At 29.7% G+C, this 21,739-nt stretch overlaps 1 non-coding gene across 1 annotated transcript; it reads right to left on the reverse strand.

The window, feature by feature from the left end:
* Positions 1–12,671: 12,671 nt before the first annotated feature.
* Positions 12,672–12,790, reverse strand: LOC122499704. Its single transcript, XR_006301365.1, has one exon. It is a non-coding gene; the product is annotated as a 5S ribosomal RNA (ribosomal RNA).
* Between the last annotated feature and the right edge of the window lie 8,949 nt (positions 12,791–21,739).

Raw genomic sequence — 21,739 nt, forward strand, 5'->3', positions numbered from 1 at the left:
CAAGCTAGACAATATACATATGCAGAAATTCCATGTTATTATGTTTTTAAGAAAGAACGTGGTGAAAATACATTAAAATGGGTGAAGCGTAAAGGGTCATTTAATGTCATTGGACGGATGTATTCAATTTCGCCCAGTCAATCAAAACTGTTTCATCTTAGATTACTTTTAATAGTAGTTAAAGGCGCTACAAGTTATGATCATCTGCGAACTGTCAACAATATTGTACATGACACTTTTCGTAGTGCATGTTTAGCATTAGGCCTTATTGAAGATGATGAAGAATGGGAAAGTGCTTTGACAGAAGGAGAAGTATGGATGATGCTACAACAATTAAGACGTTTATTTGTGCGTATTTTAATTTATTGCCATCCATTTCATCCAAACGAACTTTGGGAAAAGTTTAAAGAGGCTATGTCTGAAGATTATCAGAAAAATTATCCATCTAATGAAGCTCATAAAAGAGCATATAATGATATAATTAACTTTCTGTTGCATGAAGGATCAAATATTCGCAATTTTCCTGAAATGATACAGTTAAATGAAATAAGTATTGAAAAAGAAAATCAAGCGAACAACGAAATGTCATTACAACAACATAAAGAGATTGGTGAAATGCAAAATGTGAAACTGAATTCCAAACAGAAGGATATTGTTGATGAAGTATTAAATGTAGTTATCTAAGATAAAAGAATACCATCTTCTTCATGTTATTACATTGATGGACCAGGTGGATCCGGAAAAACTTTTGTTTATACAACTTTAAACCATTTGTTAAGAAGTAAAGGAAAATGTGTTTGTACTATGGCATTTACAGGCATTGCCGCAATATTACTTCCCTGTGGTAAAACTGTACATAAAACGTTTGGGATGCCTGTTCCATTGTTCTATGATTCTACATCAAATATTAAAAGTCAATCTAAGGAAGCTACATTTTTGAAAGAGGTTGATGTCTTTATTTGGGATGAAGCTCCAATGGCGCCAAGATATGCTATGGAATTAATTGATAGAACAATACGCGATTTTATGAATGTTGATATGCCATTTGGTGGAAAAACTATGCTTTTGGGTGGTGATTTTAGACAATTATTGCCTGTTAAAGTTAATGCTACTAGAAGCGAATTAGTTAATTTATCTATTAAATCTAGCACATTATGGAGTCATTTTAAGGTAATATCATTAACAGAAAATATGAGAACTTTACCTGGTGAAATAGAATTTTCAGAATATTTATTATCAGTTGGAAATGGTACTTTAAATGATAATGATAATAATATACTAGCACCAGAGCAATGTGTAGAGAATGATGATATCATTTATAAAATATTTGGAGAAATAATTATCAATAAAAAATACGATGATTTAGCAAAAGTAGCAATATTGTCTGCTCGAAATGTTGATGTTGATGAAATTAACAACAAGGTACTCGAACTGTTTGATAATAAAAGTGAGCGAATTTATACAAGTGTTGATAGTACCGAAAATTGTGATAATGGAAGTATAAATGATGCTATTTTAACAGAGTATTTGAATACTTTAAATCCATCAAATTTTCCGCCTTATTAATTACGATTAAGAGCCAATTGTATTGTCATGCTACTTCGAAATCTTAGTATTAATGAAGGTTTATGTAATGGAACGCGAATGCAGGTATTAGAACTATCAAACAATCTGCTACGTTGTCGTATTTTAACATGTGATAAGGTTGGAGATATTGTATTTATAAATCGTATTACGCTGTATTGTCAGGATATTTATCCTTTTACTTTCAAACAACGGTAATTTTCTATAAAATTAGCATTCGCAATGACAATAAATAAAAGCCAAGGACAAACTTTTGACAAGATTGGTGTAGACCTTTGTAAAAATTTATTTAATCATGGGCAAGTATATGTTGCATTTTCACGAGTTAAATATTGGGAATCATTAATTATATATTTAAGAAATCAAAGACCTAATTTACTAATCAAGAATTATGTTTACACTGAATTATTGAAACGACGGAGTACTTACATTTTTTGTATAATATTTACAGAAACCACACTTATATTTCTTTTTTATTAATATTTATTAATCATACTGAATAAATAGTAAATTTGACTTTTATAAATCTTTTTACATTTCTAAAATTATCTTTACTTTATTCTATATTGTATAAATCCATTTATTTTCACCTGCAATTTCTTATGAATATTTCTTTTGTTTTTTTTCTAAGATAGAAGTATGATTTAGTAAATTATTTTCAGAGGCCTACAGAAGGTAAAGTTAAAAGAAATACCAAAAAATTTATTGGCACTTTTAACTATCAATAATTGAAAGAAGATAAAAAAGCTTCCTCAATATAATATATACCAATTGTTTAATTTTTTATTTTATAATAATTACACAGGACCACAAAATTTTTTTCGGGAAAATATACATTGATGGCACCATGTGTTCTATACGTATTTTGACGTGCTGAATCCAAATCTGGGTCTACTTTTGCCCCAACACGTCACAGTTTCGAGATAAATTAAAATTTCTCCAAAAAATAGATCAAAAATAAAAAAATATATTTTCAAATTTTTATAGGGATACAAGTTTTTCTCATAATTTTCTTCATATTTGTAAAAAATTTTATGTTTATTTGTAAGAATTAACCCTTAATTGTTCTCTGAATATGTATTTAATGTTACAAATAGTGCAAGTAAATAAGTAAAATATATTCAATATATTAATGACTTACTTCACAGGTTTTGAATACTACGAGATCTGATATTACTATCAGTTCTAATTAAAGTTAAACATTTTGTTCATAGATACAAAAATCTCAAGTATATTTAATTACATAGTAACTTTATATAAATCGAAGTAACCATCTACTTAACGATTTTTTCCATTAATTTATTTAGTAATTTCTAGATTTTATACACATTTACAGGTGTCAATTCTTACAAACAAACATGAAATTTTCAACAGATATAAAGAAAATTACCAGAAAAATTTGTCTCTTTATAAACGTTCGAAAATAATGGTAAAAATATCTATTTTTTGGAGAAATTTTAATTTATCTCGAAACTGTGACGTGTTGGGACAAAAGTAGACCCAGAATTAAATTCAGGGCGTCAAAATACGTATAGAACACATGGTCCCGTCTATGTATATTTACCCGAAGAAAATTTTGTGGTCCTGTGTTATTTTAAAGTATTAAAATAAAATTTCAAAAAATACAAAATTTCAATTTTTTAGAAAAATTAAAATATTTATTAACTCTATAAATATTGATAAAATATATACTTTATATACATGAATCGATTCGTTTTTATGTCAGAAATGCAATTTTGACAAGAATTAATTAAAATTTTAATATAGAAAAAAGTTATTTCAAAAAATCCAAAAATTAATTTTTTCAAAAATTAAAAAATTGTTGAAAAAAATTTTTTTTTGATATTTTTGAAAATCCTTCTGTCTGATTTTTGGCATTCGTAACCGTAATACACCTACCAAATTTTATCAAAATTCGTCAAGACGTGTAAGAGAAAATTTGTCCACAAGAATCGGTGACATATACACACATACATCCGGACATTTGTTCCTCTCGACGAATTATATATACTACACTTGAAAATTTGTAAAAATAATTGATTCTAAAAAATTCGGAAATCGACATCTCTATAAGGCTTCCTTTAAGAGGAAGCAGAAATAAGTAAAGAACTGAGAAAAAAAATGACTTTAAAAAAATAAAGATATATCTCTTGAGTAACAGTCTCGGACAAAAATTTATAGCAAAAGTAGGAACGATTTTAAGAAACAAAAGTAAATTTTTAATTTAATATCCTCTGTTTATGGCTTTCTTTGACAGTAGAGATGTTTTTTTGATAGCTAAGTGAAAAATAGTTAAAAATTGTTTATTTAGTAACGTTTTTCTTTCATCACTATTTTTTAAAATATAAATTTACTATGGAAGATTTTAAATGTTACAAAATTTAATTAACAAATAGATTACTTTGATTATAAAAAGGTTTTCTATAACTTTTATAAGTACTTTTGTTAAAAAAAATTTAAAAATTAAAAAAAGGATTGCGGAAGAGAAAAAACGCGCGCGCGGCAGCGCGCGATCGTTCTCGTGTATATAAAATTCTGAAACTTTGCATTTAAAAATTGGAAAAGTTTTTCTTTAGGGTTGATAGATTTCTTTATATCATGTCCAAATTGATCATTCGTAGGGAATATAAGTTTAGTTACTTCCCATGGAATGTCAAAGAACAAAGGATTTTTGGTAATTAAGCATGTATCAATTTTGTCTTGCAATGCAGAAAATGTACGGAAGATTCCTGTTTCTGTGACATATTTTGGAGATTTTTTAGAGTTTAACACACGAGTTCTGAGCACTTTAAGGTTTGTATTCAAGGAATTTTATGACCAAGAAGAGTTCCTAATTATAAAACGTGTTGCAAGGTAAATACGTCTAATTTTAAGTGGTATTTCGCAAATCTCGATCAGAAGGAAGTAAATTGGAGTGGATAACATGCAACCGGTGATAGTTCGCAAAGCAATATATTGAATCTTATCAAGTTTATCTAGGAGATATTTGGCAGCACCTATGAAAAAAATTGCCCCCCCATTCCAGATAGGATCTAACGAGACCCTAGAATATCATATGTAGTGACTCTGAGGATGCACCCCAAGAAACACTAGCAAGAGCTTTGAGGGTGTAATGGCTTTTAAAGATTGTTTTGTTATATGTGACCTGGAATGTTAAAAGGGACCTTACGTCCAAAATCAAGTTTTCAAGAAAAACGTTCTTAAAGTTAACAAACCGATATTCATACTTCTGCATATTAAAATGGCTTGAAATTCGTTACTCGGGGGTTTTTGGGGTCGCTGATTACGAATCTAGCATCAGATTTTCAAAATTCAAAATGGCGGATCCAATATGGCCAACAAAAATTTAAAAATTATCTAAATTTGCCTGAAATTCATTACGTGGGGGTTTTTGGGGTTGCTGATTACGAATTTGACATCAGATTTTCAAAATTCAAAATGGCGGATATAATAGGTAGGACAAAATTTAAAAATTGATCGGATTTATTTGTAACTTTTTACTAAAATTTTAAATAATATTCAATTTTTATCAATATTAAATTGTCAAAAGAATTAACAAAACCCCTTCAAATAAAAATTTAAAAATAAAAAATTTGTTAAAATTAATTCCAGTGATCGTCAATTTGACGACAAATTGACTATCACTATCGTTATTCTTTTGTTAATTCCTGCAATCAATTTGACGAAAAATTGGCGATCACTGTCGTTATTCTTTTTTCTATTATGATATAATAAGGTTAGTTTTTCTACTGTTCGCTTCTTTATAAAACCATTTTGAATCAGCGACCCCAAAAACCCCTAAGAAATGAATTTCAGGCAAATTTAAATAATTTTAAAATTTTTATCCGCCATATTGGATCGGCCATTTTGAGTTTTGAAAATCTGATGTCAGATTCGTAATCAGCGACTCCAAAAACCCCCGAGTAACAAGTTTCAAGCAAATCTGATCACTTTTCATACATTTCTTTTGTGCTGATGTTTTTCTACGTTTTTTTAGCCAATTGCGTCGATCTTTGAAGCGCAATTGTAAAAAAAACTAATAAAGCTAGAGGTGTGGGCTTTATTGCGTTGAAAAGAGCAGATGGTTTTCTATAAGAATCACTAAAAAACTAAAAATAGATTTTTTTGACCTAAGGTCCCTTTTAACATTCCAATTATGTTGAATGTGTGATTTCCAAGAAAGTTGAAAATCCAAAATTATCCTGAGATACTTTAATTCTTTCGTACATGGTACAATCTAATTATTAATTTGAACTGAATATGCATTAAAATAGATTTTGTTTCTGGAAATAAGGCAAAAACCACATTTAGGTACAAAAATGTTAAATCCCAGATCCTTTAACCACGTTGAAATTTTATTGATAAAGCTGTTCAGTTCCTGAATGACATTGTCGATGTTCTTATGTGAAGTGTATAAAAAAATATCATTAACATAAATTGTTGCTTTTGTATTGAGATTTATGTAGTTCATCATTTGACTTGTGTATACGTTATAGAGAAATAGTGATAAGACTCCTTTTTGTCGAACACCGACATAAGTTGTTCTTGGGTTGGAATTATCTTTAGTAAAATAGAGATTACGTGAGAAGGTCATAAAATTGACAAAGTTCAATATGCTAGCAGGAGTTCCCAGATTACTTATCTGCCGCATCAATTGATAATGTCTGACGCAGTTATACGCACCCTTTATGTCAATTGACACGGCTAACAGATTCTCGCCCCTCTCAAAACTCAAAAAGATATCAGAATAGGCAACGGCTGTGCTATCAGTAGATGATCTTGCCATTCTGAATCCAAATTGAAAGGGGGGGAACCAACCAGAATTATTAGCTAAAAAACTCTAACCTGCGGTGAACTAATCTTTCAAATAATTTAGAAATATTGGATGATAGCGAAATAGGACGAGAGCCCTCACCTTCAAGTTTTGGTATAAATAATAGAAGATTATCCTGCCATGATTCAGGGAAAAAACTGTTTTCAAAAAAATTATTGAAAATTTCTAGTAAGAGCTTTCGACCAGAGATTGGTAATATTTTAAAGATTGGATAGGTAATAGAATCTCTCCCCGGAGCAGTATCTCTTTTACAAAAGGCAAGGGCAAGATGAAATTCGTCAGGTGTAAAAGGATTGTTCAAAGGGTTGTTTTCATCAAGAGTGGTATCATAAGGAATGTTTATAGGGAGTATGTTAGTGTATTGCAAATTTTTTTATATGATTCTTGTTTTTGTTTTCGTAGGAAAACTTTAATTTCGTTATCTATACGGGAATACTGAATGAAGGCTTCAGGAGTTTGGTTCTGGAAATAAAGTTTTCTGGCATTGGATCTTTTTTCAATCGCCATGGTACATTCATCGTTCCACCAAATAGGTATTGTTTTCCCTTTTTTACGACGCTTATTTGTTGGTTTGAAACCACCCGAATCGACAATGCATTTTTCGATGCTCTCTATAAATCTATGGTAAGTAGGAGTATCAGGATGATTAGATCCTGCGTCAATTTCATTAAGTAAATTGGTTGATACATATGTTGTTCATTTTTTCATGGAATTATTCCCAATTCATTTTTGATGTATTAAATCGAGTGCTATTTGATATATAAAAGGAAGGTCTATTATCGAAATTTGTAATTTATGAAATGTGGTCAGAAGAGTAACGATCATCAAGAACCACAGTTTTCGTAGAGCCGACCAATGAAGCAGAGACCATCACAAGAGAACTGTGGGGTCGACAGCATGCCACATCAACTTGCCTCTCCTGAAAATTTCAGAGATGAGATGCAAATGAGTCACATGCCCACACCTCTATATTAGTGCTTGATATGCATTATGAGAGATCCAAATCTTAAAATTAATTAATCATATTATTTGAATTAAATTTACTTAATTGCGTTGTAACGTACTAAAATTTATTTTGATAAAGGGTAAAATAGAGTAAAATTTTAGTTGTAAATAAATTGATAAAGTAATGAATTTATTGTGAGGGATTTATATTTTATATATACATAAATAGTATATTAAGCAACAAGAGGAGAAAGGCAGCCATTTCTTTACGGTGATTTTTGTGACACGAGTGGAGGTCGAGGGCGCCGTAGGCGCCCCGAGACCGGAACGAGTGTCACAAAAATCATTGTAAAGAAATTGTCTGCCTTTATTCTCGTGTTACTTACGATATTTTTTATTCCTAATGCACAAAAGCGGCGATTTCAGATAGCAGACGACAGGGAGTAAAAGTCATTCACTTGTTCGATTTGTATGAAAATGGCGGCCGATTTCTCCCTTGGGCAAGAAAAATGCATGTGAACAGCTAATTTTCTTGCCCTTGGGAGAACACGGCCGCCATTTTCATACGGTCGAAGAAATGAATGACTTTCCTCCCTGTCGGCTGCTATCAGAAAGCGCCGTTTTTGTGCATGTGGGATAAAAAAGATATATTACACTTGATTCATTGAAGAGTCAAGTGAATCATTTGCATTTTGTGTTTCTTGTAAAGCTTGCTCCATAGATAGGAGTTTTTGAGCGACATTATCTATGATATTTGTGTTAAGAACTCGATTTTGTGTTAGATTTTTATGTTTTTCTTTGTTTTGATCATTGAAAGTAATTTGAGATTTAGGTGTGCTGTCCCTTTTATTTTGTGGTGAGTTTCTTAAAGGAGATGGAGGTAAAATGCCTCTTGTGTTGAGAAAATCAATGTCATTTAAAATCCAAGATTTTGGATATAACAAGTTTTAGTTAATTCAAATTCATAAATATATCTTGGGCATTCAAATGAGGAAGCCAAGTGTTGGTGACCACAATTGTTACATTTAGGTCTCTGAAGACGATTAGGACATTGATTCGAGAGATGGTGTTCGCTGCATATTTCGCATATTGGGTGGGCCAAACGGCATTGATCAGCGGAATGTCTGTATCTTCGACAGTAAAAACATCTCCTAGGAGGAGGAATCATAGGAGTTACTGTAAAAAGATGTCTGTATGTGTTGATTATTCTTGGAATAGTAGGTGTATTGAATGTTAATTCTACAATGTCAGAAAATGTTTTATCAACTTTTATTCTACGTTTTAACGATGAAATGACAGGTTTAGTTAGATTATCCATATTATCGTAAATACATTTTAAACTGAGGTCTAAATCGACGTTTCTAATGAATCCTTTTTTATAAAACAGGTATAGTGGTGGGAAAGCAATGTTATTTGTCCCTAAAGAAATCGAGAATCAAATTAGCATGAGAATAAACTGAGCATACAATTTTAGAACTGTTTTGGCCATTGGCGGAAATAGTCAAGGGTCCTGGAGTGATCGTTCGGATTTTTTTGCTAAGGCGATGGGACTGTAGCGTCCTTTTGAAGAATGAAAATAAAAGGTGGATTCATTGTTTGTAAGTATTTTAGATTTCCTTGTAACAGACAGATTAGCTCAGTCGGATAGATGCCTCGCTTGGCGGTCGTTTAAGGACCAAGGGTAAGTACCCTTATTTCGCGCCCATTTGGCTTGGTATTTTTCCGGCACGTGAGACAATCTGAGCAGGAGGTTTGACGTCAAGGTATAATGATGTGCACCATCGATTATTGTCCAGTACACACCATTAGAACTCGACTGTCGAAAAACCGGTTGTACTCAGGAGAGGTTTTCTACAGTTTCCCTCTCCACTGGCGAGAAAACCCATTAGACGGGTGGTCCAGGCAAATGCGAGTACTCCTAATTTTCAAGTCGCTCTGTAGGCGCAAAATTTAGTATTAAGTATAGAAATAGAAAAATATTATATGAGAGAAAATTTGTAAAGAGACACTTGTATAGCCAAGTTATGTAGGCTGAAGACAGGTGTATAAACCAATAAATAAATAAAATAGATTTCCTTGTAAGTGAATTTGGTTTGCTTTCCACAGAAACATTTCATTGTTTGTTGATAAAGGATTATGTGATTTTTCTCGCCACAGTTTTAAACAAGTAGACTACACAAAGGTTCAAGATCGAATCACGCGATGAAAGTCGAATCAAAATCAAATCAATTTACGTAATCGAAGAATTTAAATTTTTTTAAAGTTTTGACAGTTGACGACAAAGTCACTATTTATTTCTAGAGAGGAAGCAGGAATTTGTAGAATTGTTTGTACTAGCTTTGATAACTTATTTGCCTCCTCTTGGACTAAAATCCAAAATGAAAAAGGCGATTAAAGATTTTTTAGAAATAATTTAGAAAATACTCCCTTTTTCGTTTTGTATTTTGCAAGCTGGTTTAAGCCTTCTCATTTAAGCAATCTAATAAATAGTCATTAACTCTGCTCAATTGTGATGCATTAAGTTGTCGTCCTTGGTAAATGGGATGCAAAAAATTTGCTTATGAAGAGATCACATGAGTAATTGCATTTAAATGCGTTTCGATTCCTGCATGCATGTAAACATTTTTTGTGGTATTGTACAAGTTCAACCAATGTTCAAGAGCATCTGCCAAAAAAAATTTCGCTTACCAAATTTGTTGATCAAATCATCGATTACTTTTACGGGTTCATAAAGACACTGTATTTTTAGCTTATTAGAATCGTTGAAAAGAATTGTCGTAACTGTTTGATTAACTTTCATTTTGCCTTCTCCCAATAGCTGTTTTAATTTTTGATAATTGGATAGAAAAAATAAACAACAGAAATATTCTGTCTGACAAAAGTGAGAATTGTTTTGCACAATACATCATTTGACATTTTAAAGCATTTTTAAAAGTTGTAATTGAATTTTATATCACTGATGATGCTTAACCGCTTAAGTGTCAGGTCAAAATACAAGAAATTGACCACGCGTGTCAGGAAAAAATTAAAATTTCTGAAATAAAATAAATAGGCTTCAAATTTATTACTTAGTCAATTAAAAACTTTTTTAAATATACACCGAAATAGTACTTATTGACCCTGAAAAAATCCGAGCAACCAATTTCAAGTGAATTAAAATATAAAAAAAAAGATTTTGGTCAAAGGCGTCAGTGACACTCCTGGACAGTTTTTGGATGACGCCTATAGGCGTCAGTGACACTGAAAGGGTTAATGTATGTTAACGCCGCTTTCGAAAACTTTATGTGTTTTTATAAGAACAATGAAAAAATTTTAACTGGCGTTAACAATGTACAATTTATATCTTCGTGGTTTAAAACAATAACGTACAATATTCCAGGAGTATTATGGTTATCCTTTTTAGCAATTTCAAATTTAGAAAATGCCGAATCTAGAGCTGACGTAGAAAGTTGTTCATAATTTGGTGGTATTGTGAAACCTGGCCTTAATTGTTGCTTAGATTTATACATTGTGTATGGGGTTTTAACCCACAGCCTCTTGGCGGTAAATGGGAAAAAGGTTAGTCATGTGCAGATAGTCGCACTGAAAAAGATTGTTGTGTCCCGGTAGCTTATATTTTGACAAAAAATAAATTATCCAATTTTATACAAATATCGAGTTATGATTTTATCTAGACTTCTTTTGCTTTTCTTGATCAGTGGAGGATCAATTTAAAAAGCAAAAATACAGTTATCTCAAAGAGATTTTCACATTTGGTGACCCCAACAAAATGGCTGGAAATCGATTTCCCTTTACGGAAAATAATATTTAAATAAAAATTATCTGGATTATTTCTAATATATACCATGAATTTTTTTTCCACTTTCTGGTGCATTAAGACTCAAAATTCTTAGCCTTCGCGTTTGTGTTAGTTTATTTTTATTTTACCATGTCTACTAACGATGGTGTTTCCTCTCCTGAGAAGCAGATTTCTTGTTTGAAAATGCAAGTCGATAGAGTTACCGATGAGATGCTGAATCTGCAGGGTCAGCAGCGCATAGAAGCTTACCGTCAACCCAAAATTCCACGAGTACTGTTTATACGAAAAAAAAGGTTTGAACAGGGATAAGTCCTGACAGGACAGTACCCAGTTATGTTTATTTTTCTCAGTGTATTACCATAAGATATTTGAAGTGAATTCTATGTTAGACATTTGTCTCTTTAATTAGCACTAATACCGTCAGTTATTAGTTTCTGAAAACGTTTTAATACAAGGCATGATAAAATCTACGTCACTTAAAAAAATTCAAGCATGAAAATATTAAAATAAGATTGATTGATATTTAGGCATATTGTATATGTAGAAACAAAAAGGGAGGGGATATAAAACGTAAAGTGGATTTGAAAATCAGTCCGTAAAACTTAATAAAAAGCGTGAAACGTATCTGTCTCGTAAATCTGAAATATAATGTTTTTTGGTAAAATTTTTGTAAGTGATCCACCACTGAAGCAGCATTGGTCGACATTAGGATCATTAGCAAATTATCTTTGATTTTGTATGTGGGTAATTTTTTTGAAAGTGCTACTTTTAAAATTCAGTTTTTCAATTTTTTTTATTCTATGGTTTTTCTTATTAAAACTACTTTATTTCATACTCAAAAAAAAGATTTTTGAGTTACGGAAAATTAAATGTTAAATATATGTAAGTTTTATTTCTTTGAAGAAAATTTACTATGTTGATCCATTAGATTAGTTTTATTTAATTCGCGAGTTTAACTTTTAAAAATACGCGCTAATATCGTTCACATAATTCAAAAAAAAAAATTACACTGTCTAAAAAATAACAATTTGCATATTTTAAAACCAAGTAGGTATTTTCAGTTCGATTTACATATAAATTTAGTTGAAGTATCTGATTTGATGGCTATTTGGGTTTCTTTCACATTTATTCATATTAGGACAGAATTAAAATATATTTTCAGTAAAATATATGAATTTCACACCGTAATTTTATATTATTGTCAAAATATTTCGTTAAAGTTACTCGTATATTCAATTATTTAATAAAAAGCAAGGCTTCAGAGATGATATTGAATTTTTACTCGGGCCAATATGTAAACTTTAATTATTTATAAAAGCAATAATTCCCCTCCTTTTCACAAATAATAATCATAGAAATAATATTGTACTTTCTGACATTATTTTTTAAAAATTTCTAAGAGTTCGAAAAAAACCATAAAAATTTAGTTTTCATCCAATAGAAATTGGATATATGTTACAAAGAAAATGAAAATAAAATTATTTATTATAATTATTTTATTAAAAAAAAAGCCAACAGCACGCGGTATTCCCAAGCGGTCACCCATCCAAGTACTAACCGCGCCCAAAGATGCTTAACTTCAGTGATCGGACGAGAACTGGTTTTTTCATCGTGGTGTGGCCGTTGCCTGTGTACTCAGGTATTGTAAAAGTTTCACATTAGTACATGAGCAAACTGTCTAGATACTTTTTCTTTGTAAATAACGTCTTTTTCGATTTTCACACGTTTCAAATATTCTGTATGCTTTTGTTTTTTCTTCTTTAAAAAATATTGTTTGACAAATCGGAAATATCAAGGTAATCTTTTATGATTTATGATAAAACAATATTACAAATTAGAAAATTTAGAAAAAATTATGATTAACAAATGTTAAATATACCCATTTTGTTTATTATAAATATGCATTTTTCTATAACAAATTTCGTTTGACAGATCTGAATAATGAAAATTTCTCTCCTTTTTATTTATAAAAAAAAAAATATTAGAAGATTTTTCATTGTTAAAAAATTATGATTAATTAATTAATGATAATGATAATTTTTTCCGCAATATATGTCGCAATTATAGAAATACCCCGAAGAAATACATAGAGCCCACATTTTTATTCCGAATCTAATAGGTTTCGTATTTATAAACTGTTTAAGTTTACATCTTCCATAATACTTAACCATCATTTCGTCGATGGAGTCAGCTGTAGAATAAAACCCGAAGTTCATAATGTATTTTCTGAATATATTCAGTATTAAACGCACTCGACAAACTTTATAAGAATTATAACTATCGCTCTCATTTATTTTATGAAATTTAATTTTCGACTTTATTTGTTCAAATCTGTTCCTACTCATAGCTGCTGCGACAGATTTACCTCGTAAAAATGTATCTAATGACCAATAATCTTTTTGAGATTGTTTTTTGTTAAAGATACTAAAGATGATTATACCAAAAAATACGTTTAATTCATCAAGTGAGAGATATAACCCATTAGCTTTTGTACTCTCAACGTTGCTTGAAGCGAAAGAATTAGAAATTAGTACAATTTGACTCACCAGAGTCATCAGAATTTGGAATAAAAATTGCATCGACAACTTCTTTATCTTCTTAAAATTCAAAATATTCAACAAAAGATGTATTATTCTTTTCCTTTTGAATAAAACACGATTTTTATAGTTGGAATAGAACTATCCGCACTTCTTTTTTGTGGCGTATTAAAAACGCTAAATGAAGTACGAAGTTCAAAGAACTTAAAAAAGTTGGATACTTTTTATTGATATAGATATTTTAAGTCGCTCTAAATAAACAAAGAATAACGAAATGCTTCTTGATACCGGTATATATATATATATATAAATTGTTGCGTTCGGTTCATCAATCAAAGCTGGCGAAAAATACAAGAATATTCAAAACGAAAATTCGACAGCACTATAATGGAGAGACTATACCCACATCGCAACACTAATCTTATTCCATTCGAATTTAAATAATTTTTGGTGGTTATATTGGATCTACGATTTTGATTTTTAAATTCTGACGTCAAATTCGTAATCAACGACCTCAAAAACCCCAGAGAAAGTATTTTCAATTTTATTTTATAAAAACCTTAGGTGTCCGGTACTAGAGGACTTCCCCCTAAACTAGTGTAATTTTTAAGTAAGCTATCGTCATTTGCTTAAAAAAACAGCCTATTTTTTAAATTGTTGATAATTTAAAAACAGTTGATTTGTATGCCAAAAAATGTTATTTTTTATTTCTAGAATTAGGAAAAAAATGTTAAAAACTTTTTTTAAACAAATTTTTTTACCACACTTTGACCTTACATTTAAAGTCATATTTACACGAAAATATGTTTAAAAAAACTTATAATTTCTTTTACCTAATTCTACATAAATATAGGGTAAAGTGCAGATAGATGCCCATTTTCTCCGATTTCCAATATGAAAGAAACTATATTTATGTATTATTGGTTCTTTTCTATACCTATTGACTACAACAATTTTGCTATAAAGTTCCAGCCCGCTGGTACCCCGGGATTATTAATTAGGGGAGAGTGGGGAGTTGTGCAGCACCTTAATATTTGTCAAGTGGTAATTATTGTAATAGGTTTCAACTATTGTTAACTTCTTTTTTTGTTAAAATCTCACTTTTCTACTAGTACTCGTCACCCCAACAAGCATTCATAATACTTTTCCAGATAGTGAGTTAAAATGTATTTTAAAAAGTTTTTTTGTCATTTTGCGTTTCGGACATTTACACAAAGTTTTTGAATGTAATTAAAAAGGTTAGTATATAACAATAATCAGGAGTTAATAACCTCCCAGTGGGCAAAAAACCATCATTGTTTTAAAAACGTTTTTAGAACGTTTCATGTCTGCCAAATAATGTTCCAAAAACGTTCCATTGCTTTTAAAACGTTTTAGAAACATATAACGTTTTTGGGACGTTATTTGGCAGACATGAAACGTTCTAAAAACGTTTTTAAAACAAAGATGGTTTTTTGCCCACTGGGCTTTCGATATATTAATTACAATTTATCATAAAAATTCGATGTTTAGATAATTATATGGCTGTTTTAAAAATGTAGGAAGTGGGGAGTTGTGCAACACATCAGTTTTAATAATTTTTTAATCTAATTTGAATTTTCCATAAATTTTTGGTATTAATTCCTGCCCTATTGGCCTTACGCACTTCGACAAGAGTCACCGACAAATACTTTTTTGGATTAAGCATAACCATTCTGCATAGGAAATTTTTTCTATATATTAACCTAATTTTGCGTCTACAGCCGACTTTATTAGGAGTACTCGCAATCGCCTGGACCACCCGTCAATGGGTTTTCTCGCCAGAGAAGAGGGAAACTGTAGAAAACCTCTCCTGAGTATAATTGCTATACATACTTGATAGATCAAGAATTCTAGATCAACGTTTTATAAATTTTATAGAACAATTATAAAACGTGTTTGCTTGGCTCTAATCTTAGAGAATTCTCTAAGACATCTCCGGTCTTTAAACAAAACTTATCAAAATTGTCTGTATTGATTGCTTTTCCACATGCCATAACCTGCAAAATAATGTACAAATTTTTTATTAAATCTGTGTCCACACCTGTAACTTTAGCTATAATTGCAAAGATTTCGAAAAACCTTCTTGCGGTATTTCCATCGGTCCTTTGTTTTACAAGATCTACTATTATGCCAATTTGTTTACGAAGATCATCTTGAATATATACCGTTTTCCTTCTTTAAAAATTTCCTTCTGCTCTTTTGTTTTTGATTGCCATTGTTTAAATGGTAACTTATATGCAATATGCAGAATGCATTCCATAAAGCGAATCCAGGCATGTAAAGTAGGGTGGTCCAAAAATACATGGGAAAAAAATAAAATCGGAATTTTAATGCTCTCACCCCCTAGGAATGTTCTATATGGAGAAAAAAAATACCCCTATTTTTTTTAAATAAAAAAATATTTAGAGGTCGCTCAAAGCGCTGGAAGTTTCCCATGTAAAATGCATGGAGAAAAAACACTTTTTCGTAGAATTGGTATAGAATCCTTGAAAATCAATATTTTTCATTCAGCAAACTCTGTTTCTCTTCAGAAGACTTCAAAGAATAGTGCTAAATTGTTTATTTAATAATTTTTCAAATTAACTATTTTTTATAATGCCCCAAAAAAACCCCATAAATTTCAAAATTACAAAAAAACCATTAAAAAATATTTTTTACTATTTTATTAAAGTTTTTTCCTAGATTTTGAATAAATAACACAAAGATTGATTTTTAAACATTATTCCATGTAATTGCTAATTTGTTTAAACAAATTATTATTGTTTATTTACAACTTTTTATCTAATTAAGCTAAAAAGTTTCGATTTTTTCTCAATTTTGCAACTTTTTAGGCCGAATGTAACCAGTCAGTATCAACTAACTAAGAATATTAATTTTACCAATTGTTTAAACAAATTACTATTGTTTAATTTTATCTTTTTATCAAATTGAGCTGCAGAGTCGCAATTTTTTTCTCAATTTTGTATTTTTCCAAGCCGTAACTAGTTACTAACAACAATCTAAGAATTACAATTTTACCAATTGTTTAAACAAATTGTTATTTTAAATTTGAAGCTGTCGCAGTAGTAATTTCAATAACGTAAATAAAAATTTTTGTACTTATCATTTTTATAATAATAAATTTATTGTTCACAATTTTTACTCGAAAATTAAGTCTTACATTAATTATTACCTCACAAAAAAATAAAATGTACAATTAAAAAAAAGTTGTAACTCTGTAGCTAATTTTAATAAAAAGATAAAATTAATCAATAGTAATTTGTTTAAACAATTGGTAAAATTAATATTCTTAGTTAGTTCATAGTGACTGGTTACATTCGGCCTGAAAAGTTGCAAAATTGAGAAAAAATCGAAACTCTTTAGCTCAATTTGATAAAAAGTTGTAAATAAACAATAATAATTTGTTTAAAGTTTAAACAAATTAGCAATTACATGGAATAATGTTTAAAAATCAATATTTGTGTTATTTATTCATAATCTAGGAAATAACTTTGATAAAAATAATAAAAAATATTTTTAACGATTTTTTTGTAATTTTGAAATTTATGGGGTTTTTTTGGGGTACTACAAAAAAAAGTTAATTTAAAAAAATGATTAAATAAATAATTTAGCACTATTCTTTGAAGTCTTCTGAAGAGAAACAGAGTTTGCTGAATGAAAAATATTGATTTTCAAGGGTTCTATACCAATTCTACGCAAAAATTGATTTTCCCCATGCATTTTACATAGGAAACTTTGAGCGCTTTGAGCGACCTCTAAATATTTTTTTATTTTCAAAAAAAATAGGGGTATTTTTTTTCTCCATATAGAACAATCCTAGGGGGTGAGAGCATTAAAATTCCGATTTTACTTTTTTTGGACCACCCTAATGTAAAGTTTGTAATCCAAACTGGAATGCATCCAAATTTTCTTCTTTATCTTTTACCTCTTTCAAATTGTTCATCTCAGATGGTTTAGCTCCACAAATTGTACAATTTGAAGCAGTAGGAGTTCTAGTTATTGCTTGACATACCTTTCCATCAATCATAGTACACATTAATTTGTAATTGATCTTGTAAATTTTATTACAAATTTCAATACGCCCTTTTTGAATCCTTCAATTTGGTTTTGTATTTTATGAAGTTCTGTTACAATTGTTTCTATCGTTTCTGGAATAAAATGGAAAGTTTGAAAGTTGTGCCAAACTATTGTTAAATCATCACTAGACTGAAAAGAAATTGAAACAAGTGATATCATAAAAAGGCTAGACGATGAATTTTCACCATTCTCAACTTTATATTTATAAGGATTCAATCCGGATGTTCCATAGAGTGGTTCTTAATTGGGCAATGTTTCCAAAGTTTTGGTCTCACCCCAAAAAATTAATCAAAGTATACAAAAAAAATTTCTGAAAGTTTGAAGCAAATCGAACAATATTAACACGTGACTCTAGTCGACTGAAATTTTATTTGGGAATTACATGTAATTTTTCCTGGAAATCACTCAAAATTTTTGTAAGCTTAAACAAATTTCTTTAAAATTTCCAAACTTTGGATTTTTCTAGTACGTGATAAGAGGTACAAATTCCAATTTTTGTAAATTTTTTGAAAGTATTTGATCCATTTACCAGCTTGATGAAAATACCACACAGTGGGGCAAAATAAAAAAATGGGGTTCAAAATAGTCTATAGGTCACAAATCTTCATCCAATATGGCGGACAAGTTTTTAAAAATTGATGAAATTCGTCTTAAATTCGATACTCGGGGGGTTTTCGGGGTCGCTGATTACGAATCCGATGTCAGATTTCAAAAATTCAAAATGATGGATCCAATAGGTGTGAATTCAATGGATTTTTAAAAAAACTTGTTCACCATTATGAATCCATCATTTTCAATTTTCGAAATCTGACATCGGATTCTTAATCAGCGACCCCAAAAACCCCCAAGTAACGAATTTGAGATGAATTTAATCGTTTTTTAATAACTTGTCCGATATATTGGATCCGCCATTTTGAAATTTGTAAAACTAACATTGCATTTGAAATCAACGACTTCAGAAACCCTTGATTAGTAAGTTTAGTAACTTTAGCGCGTAACTAAATTTTATTACTTGAATTTTCGCTGCAAATGTTTAAGGGATAATAAAAATTAAGAAAGTAGTTTCGTTCACTAAATTTAGTAAAGAATTGTCATTTTTAATCCAATCGAGGTTTGATGTAGAAAAAAATAGTAGAAGTTACTTAAATGTCTAAAAATCATTAAAATTGTCATGAAATTTGATTTTTAATCGATTTTAACTCTCTCAATTTTCGTTGAATTATGTGACCTACACGGAGAAAAATTTATTCATAATGATTACAAAAGTCTTTATTACTGTTCGGATATGTGACCACTGTTTGTGATGATTACTATAGCTGTTGTAAGGAGTACAAACATGAAGGTGTCCCGTACAACAGCTATAGTAATCGTTCCTATACTCAATTCTTAACACATTACATAGTCTTCGTAATCATTCCAAAAAGTGGTCACATATCCGAGCTGTAATGTAGACTATTGTAATCATTAAAAAAGAATTTTTCTCCGTGTATGGATCAAAAGGTAAATTAATAACCTTTCCAATGATACCTCATTTATTATATTTTGACAAGCTAATTTTCCTACAGGTAAGTTTAAGTCACGTCGCACCTCAAAAGTGCAAAATTTCAAGCTGCAGAAAAAATTCACAAGGGAAAAAAATTAAAACTATGAATTTCTTACTCAAAAAACACCTCCCAAGTAGAAATTTCCGTAGCTTTGCCCGATGTTTAATTGTGGGCCATACGTGGAAGCCATCCATGGCTCATCCAAGTTTTGTAACCGGCAGCGGACTTTTTCCCGACCTTTAAAATTTTTATCAGATCATTTATTCAGAAATTTCTTGTCTTCATTGCATGACATTGCTTGTTTAAGTAAACCCGAAAATTAAATTATTAAAATAACATCTTTTCAATTTTTTTTGTTATGGATTTTTCAAAAATTTCGAAGTTTCAACTTAATTAATGATTCTTCGGACTCTACGTTATTTGACCTAATTGGCTAAAAATTGGTATGCTAGTGTATTTTTACTGGCTGATCACAAAAAAATTATTTAAAAAAATTATTAAAAAAATTTTTTTTAGCAGTGATTTTGTTTTTTTTTTGTTACGGATTTTAAAAAAATCCCTGAATTTCAAATAAATTGTTAATTCCTCGGTTTGGAAGCAATTTTTTTCTTTTAATAACTATTTATTTAAATCTTTGAAGCCATTTAAAAAATTGCAAGAGGTTCAAGTCGGGGAGGGCAGGGATTTTGATTTTTTGTCATGGATTTTGCAAAAATTTTGGAATTCTAACTTATTTAATAATTTCTTGCCTTGGAAACAATTTTTTTTCTTTTGTTAATTGTTTATTTTCTTATCAGAAGCTATTCAAAAAAGATTCCAAGAGAATCCAAAACGGGGAAAGAAGTGATTTCGAATTTTTTAGTCTTAAATCTTCTAAAATTCCAGGAATTTCATTTAAAAATTCAAAATAATTGCTTTCCTCAACTTGGATCCACTTTAAAGGGCATAGCCGGATAAGTATGCAAAAAGTGCCCCCGCATGTATTTAATTCATAATTTATCCATACATTCCTACCCACTTAAAGATAACATTCTGAAATTTTGAACTCAAAATTCGCTTTTTTAGGGGAGTTATGGAGGGGGAAAGAAAAATCAAAAAATGCGTTTTTCTCGAAAACTACTGAACCGATTTTAATGAAATTTAAATATGTTATAAATGTCAACAAAACGGTTTAAAAAAAATTTTTTGAAATTTTTTTTTCAAAAAAATCCAAAAAAATTTTTTTTTTGAATTTTTCAAAAATTTTTTTTTTTATTTTTTTAAGAGCGACACCCGCCATTTTTTTACTATTTACTCGTTAAAGTGTCTATTTTAAGAAAAAAATTTTTCTCAATTTTTTTTTGAGGTGCGTGATGGTGAAAAAAAATAAAAACCGCAAGTGGGTACAATGTACAGCTTAAATTTTGAAAAATCTATCATATTCTTTAAAAATTTGTTATTTCGAGTCATTTTTAGGTTTCTAATTATAAAATTACTATAGAATTTAAAAAATTCAAAATGGCGCATCCAAGATGGCGGAAAATTTTCCTAAACGTGAATCATATTTTGAAGTTTCATAACAAAAATTTCAGATACAATTAACTGGGGCTTAGGGGGTTAAGTGTGCAAAAACTGCCCCCGCATCTATTTTTCTTAAATTTGGCCCATATATTACTATCTATTTGACTATATTTTTCTGCAATTTTGAACTCAAAATTCGCTTTTTTGGGGGAGTTATGGAGGGGGAACGAGAAATCAAAAAACTTATTTTTCTCGAAAACTACTAAACCGATTTTAATGAAATTTTAAGAGGTTGTAAATATAGATAAAACGATTTTAGTAAAAAAAAATCAAAATTTTTTTGTCAAAAAAAAATCAAAATTATTTTGTAAAAAAAATCAAAAAATTTTTTTTTGAAATTTTCAAAAATTTTTTCAGGGTTATTTTTTTAAGTGACCACTTTCTCTTTTGTTGTAAAAAGTACTTTATAATGTCCCTTTTAACATATATTTTTTCCAAATTTTTAAAAAATATAGTTTTTGAGCAAAATGTCAAAAACCATGGTCATGCTATTTGTCACGTACGGGAATGCACATATATACATATGGGCAATTTCATGTGATAGGGTATAGCCGGATAAGTATGGAAAAAGTGACCCAAATATATTTTTCCTATTCATTCCTACCCACAAAATAACTTTTTGAAATGTTTAACTCAAACTTTTAATTTTTGTGAGCTTATGGAGGGAAAAAAATCGAAAAACGCATTTTTCTCTAAAACTATTGTATGCATTTTAATGAGCTTTGGATATATTGAAGAGACCATTAAAGAGATAAAAAAACAAATTTCAAATTCTTTTTTCAAAAAATTCCAAAAATCTGTTTTTTAAAAAATTTTATTTTGAAATTTTCAGAAAAAA

This window comes from Leptopilina heterotoma, unplaced genomic scaffold (assembly GCF_015476425.1).
Source record: "Leptopilina heterotoma isolate Lh14 unplaced genomic scaffold, ASM1547642v1 Lhet_172, whole genome shotgun sequence".
Classification (NCBI taxonomy): domain Eukaryota; kingdom Metazoa; phylum Arthropoda; class Insecta; order Hymenoptera; family Figitidae; genus Leptopilina; species Leptopilina heterotoma.